Genomic DNA, 5,256 nt, shown 5'->3' with positions numbered 1-5,256 from the left:
GCAGAAGACGGACGGGTTGCGAGGAAAGGTAAGTGCACTGCTCGCCCGTTCCCCAGCCTCCCTTAGCCTAGGAGACAGACACAGCAGGGAGTCAAATCAAGTAGGAACTTGTTTATTACCACACAGCAAGCAAAAAAAAACATGCGGCATGGAAGGGGAGGAAAAGGAACCAACCAATCATTGTAGAGGTCACCCTAACATGCGTGGTGCTATTGATGATTTCTCCATTGCCATTGCTCATCACTGCCCAGGTTACCTGTTTAAGTTGATGTGGATTCCGTAGGGCCATTGCGGGGACTGGGAGTGTCAGGACAGCCAACAGCTGAAGTGTCACCATCTGCAATTGTTAGGGCGCATAAGAGTTTCTCCAGGGCTGCCCTTAGGGATGGTTAGTAGTTATCTTTTCAGTTTTCCCTGTTTTAAACCCAAGCCACGGCCACCAGAGCCGTTTTCTTTCCTTGCTGTTTAGTTTATCCTTGGGCATCCTCGTGTATAGAGGTAATGGGTAAAAACTTAAGGTTCCTGGCCAGATCCAAATGGGGGCTGTCTCCTCTATGGGAAAAATGCATCCAAATCCCTTGCCCATGGTAACTAGGGGGTCAGGTCCTCTTCATTGTTGTATCAGAGGGTCCTTCCACCTGACTTTCACTTGGGGCTTAGGGTTTAATTGTCCCCAGTGCTTCTGAAATCTGGATTCAGTTGCATCTTTGAAAAATTTAAAAATGTTAATGGTAAATAAAGCTATGTGTAACTGTATATGGGGGTTAACTCTCCCGTTTTGTTTTAATAATTGTTCCTTAAGACATTGGTGATTTCTTTCTATAATTGCTTGGTCTGGGGATTATAGGGAATTCCTGTAGTATGGTTAATATGCCATCTGTCAAAAAACTGACATTGCTATACGAACAAAACAGGATTCATTATCGGTTTAAACTTGTGGTAGTAGACCCAAGGTGGCAAAACATTGAAGAAAATGTGTTTGTGAATGTCTAGTTTTTTTCTCCTCTATGTGCTGTGGCCCAACATGTTCATGAATAGGTATTTATTGAAACAAAAATATATTTAAGCTTACCAAAGGCTGGGAAATGAGTAACATCAGTTTGCCAGAGGATGTTGGGTTTGAGACCTCTGGGATTTAACCCTGGTGGTTGTAAAGGGAGTACTTTTAAGAAGGGCTGGCATGTTTTGCAAGTATGTCCCATCATTTGAAGTCCTTTACAGGAAACTGAGGGAATTTATGTTGAAGACCTCTCCCACTGATGTGGATTATCATGTAAATGGATGGCCTCTTGTAAAGTTAATGCTTGTGGGCCAGTAGGTAACTGGTCCACCTAATTATTGCCCATGGATAAAAATCCAGGAAGTTTTGCATGCCCTCTCAATGTTGAATATGAATAGGGTCTCCCTGTCCTTCTAATAGGCCCTTAAAGGTAACCTAGGGAATATGAGGGAGAAAGTTAATTACATATACGCCATCAGAATACAAACTAAATGGTTTTTGAATGTCCTGAAGGACCATTATTACAGTGAACATTTCTTTATATTGTGCCGACCCTTGACAAGGTTGAAATCTTTGTTGGCTCGGGGTCTTTTGTTGCTCATCAAAGGCTGCATAGGCAGAGCTTGCTTTACTTCTGTCAGTAAAAACATGGAGGGAGCCAGGAATAGGTGTAGGAGAAAATAGAGAAGGCATTTTGAGGGGAAGTCACCATAACATGACGGTCCATTTGGATGGCCCGAAATGGCAGTCAATATGGCTTAGAAAGCCCTCTAGGGAAAGAGCAAGATGAGCATTGAGTGAGACACTAAACGTCTGCCATCCGTAAAAGAAAAACAATGGAGTGAGGGTCGAGGCTATATTTCTTTTGGGCTTGGGGCCTTCCCTTGATGATAGCATCGACAATTTGTTCTGCCTGAGAGTACACCCGAAGTGTGCCCCCCAGGGGAGTGTGAACCCACTCTAATGGCTCCCCCCTTTGAGTTAAAACTGCAGAAATCAATGTTTCACCCACAAACAACCAGAGAGAAATGGGCTCAAGAATAAAATATCTCTTCAGGGAAACTTCATCCAGGGCTTTTTGGAACTGTAAAAACATTGCCCAATAGCTGCTTGTAATTGTAACAACTTCTTGGGGTGTCATGTGTTTTAGTAAGGCAAATAAGCACACAAGACAATCTTTAGGGATGGGAACCCATGGCAACAGCTAATTGATTTCCCCTGAAAGACTTTGAAGTTGGGCTACGGTCAGACTGGAATATCCAGCAAAGATTTATGGGGGCTTACCTGAGACAAGGTAAGGTGGCATCTGAGCACTTTAAAAGGAGGTACTTTTGAATTTTATTGAGGGCTATAGTAAAACCTCCCTTGTTTTAATATGACAAGAGCCTGGGCCAGAAGGCCCTCCAGGTAGCCAAGGACTTGGTGCCCCAGAATTATATCATCCATGTAGGCATAGGCAAGGGATGTATCTGAACCCAGCACAAGCCCTAAAAGTGTGGAAAAGTATTGTTGGCAAAAGGCCGGGCTATTGGCCATTCCCTGTTGCAACACCATCCATTTGAACCTCCAATCAGGTTGTGAAAAATTAAGAGAAGGGATGAAGAAGGCAAACTTCTTGCAGTCATCCAGTTGCCGTGGGATAGAAAAAAAAAACAATCTTTAATATCAATCACAACCAAGACATATTCTGAAGGTATAGCAGGAGTCCAGGGCATAGCTCATAGGGACGTTCCTACAAGTTCGATCTTTTCATTTACCTTACATAGATCTTGGAGCATGTGCCAGGCCCTGGATTCTTTTTGGATAACAAATACGGGTATTCCAAAGACCCATAGAAGGGTGTATGTGCCCAAGGTTTATCTGTTCCTCCACCAAAAGGTGGAGGACCACAAGTTTAGGTTTTGTCAATGGCCACTGCTCCACCCAAATAGGGATTCCTGGCTTCCACCTGATGGGAGGTACTTGGGGGGGGGGGCAGTGGCCTTTAGGATTGGGGGTGCTCCCGAGTGGGTACCATATGTTCCTCTCTATAATTATGAAAGTTAAAAAATCTTTTTCCTTAAGTCCCTCTAGATCCCATTTAAGATTTTGTGCTTCTTCTCCATTCAGGATATCATCATAGAATGCTCGATGGTCTGTAGTGACCATAGCATCCATTTGTCCTAGCATGACTTGCCCTAGTAAATTGGCGGTGAGTTTTTTTGCCACTAAAGGGTATATCTTTCCCTGCTCTCTATCTGGGCTAGTCCATTTCATAAGGGCGACCATCTCTTTGGACTGGAAGTTGTCCCCTACCCCCAATATTGGGAGCCGGGTGCAAGCTTCCAGTCTAAGGGCACTTCCTCCTCCCTGAGTATGGTTCTGTCTGACCCCCAAGTCAATTAGGAGGTGAAACCGCTTCTTGCCTATAAAAATACTCATTTTAGGGCTGAGTCTTTTTACCAGGGGGACAGTCCAATGGGCCTAGGTTGTGTTGCCATGAGGCTGCCTGGGCCTTATAGCAGAAGGGGTTCCTCTTTGAATTAACGGGACTGGAGGATGCCCCTCCTCTAGTGTAAAGGCTTCCCATCTAAATCAAATTTGGATCGACAATCCTTTTCCCATGGTACCCCTTCCTGCACCTGGGGCAGGGTGTAGGGGGCAGTTTGGAAACCCTGGGCTGGTTGGCGGGGGATGGCTGTGAACAGTCCCTCTTAAAGTGCCCCTCTTGCCCACATTTAAAACAAGTCCCTCTCCCCAATTGTCTTTGGGTTCCTTGGCCCTGGGCTGCCAGCACCTCGGTGATAGCCTCAGTCATTACAGATATCTGAGCCTGTAAAACTAAAGCTAGTGATTGGGACTGGTACTGTTGCATTCCCACATCTTGTGAGGCCACCTCCAATCTGCTCAGGGAACTCTCTCTCAATCCATCGCAGGCCATGCTGTGGTCTGCATTCATCCCTTCCCAAACCATTAGCTTTACAAATTGATTCCGGAGGTGCCTTGCTGGCAGCTTATGATGAACACTCTGTTGGACATGGTCTATAAAATGACATGGAGGCTCACCCTGCATTTGTCCCACTCCTGCTAAGGGGATTCAGTGGGCCCTTCATCTAGTTTGTACCATGTGGCAAGTCCTGCCTGCCTCACCTGGTCACAGTACATGCCAGGTACTGCAGCCTTTTGGACACCAGTGGAGTACCTTCCCCTGTTCCTGTTAACATGGTGTAAGTAATAGGTATTTCAGGTTGAGCTTGCCGATTATTTTCTGCCTTAAAGAAGGCACACTACTTGATAAACTGAGAACTGGTGAGGACAGATTTGGCCACATCCAGCCAGTCCTTAGGGACACATGTGGGATAAGCAATGTCCTGTAATAGGGTCTGGGCCCAAGGAGAGTTCAGGGCATCCTCCACCATTGCCTTGTGGAGCTCTTTAAGATACTTAGCTTCCCATGGATTACAATTCCAAGGGTCTGTTAGCTCCTGGTACCAGATTGACCAAATACTCTTTGGGAAGCAAATCCTCTGGCTCAGGATCCAGCCTCCCCAGTGGCCCTTCCTTTACAGGGTAGGCCTCCACATAGGTTACTTTCCTTGCCCTCGGCCCCTCTGTGGAAGTTAGGTTATAGGGATCCCGGTCTCACAGGTCCCTCCGTAGGGCTTGTCCCTTCCCCAATTTCAGAGGCATAAGGTGGGGGCTTAGGACTCTCAGTGGCACCCGTGTCGGGGGAGGGGGGTAACCTTCACCCTCGTGTTAACTTCCACTGAGTGTGCTTCTGTCTGATCAGTGCATTCTCAGTCGAATTTGACCATTCCTTTTCTTCCTCACTTCCCAAGTCCTCCTTCTGTGAGAGAGAATTACCCATACTTAATTGTTTCACTTACCCTGAGAGACAACTTAGCCTCAAGCAGTATATTTTCCTTTCATGCCCAATGTTGAGCACCAGATGTTGGGTCTTCGTACATCCCATGGAAGATGGGCGGGCTGCTAGGAAAGCTACGTGTGCTGCTTGCCTGTTCCCCAGCTTCCCTTAGCTTCAGTCACAGTCAGATACAGCAGGGAGTCAAGTCAAGCAGGAACTCATTTATTACCACACAGCAAGCCCTTTTTAAAACAAAAAAAAACATGTGGCATGGAAGAGGAGAAAAAGAATCAACCAATCATTGTAGAAGTTATCCTATCATGCACCTAAGCTTTCTATACTTTCCCTGCTGTCCACAAGCTGTTTATACACTGATGTCACTAGGCCTGATAGTGGTATCCAGTCAGATTTT

This window comes from Dipodomys spectabilis, unplaced genomic scaffold, assembly GCF_019054845.1.
Source record: "Dipodomys spectabilis isolate Male_0828 unplaced genomic scaffold, ASM1905484v1 ptg000285l, whole genome shotgun sequence".
NCBI lineage: Eukaryota > Metazoa > Chordata > Mammalia > Rodentia > Heteromyidae > Dipodomys > Dipodomys spectabilis.
This window is presented reverse-complemented; position numbering follows the sequence as displayed.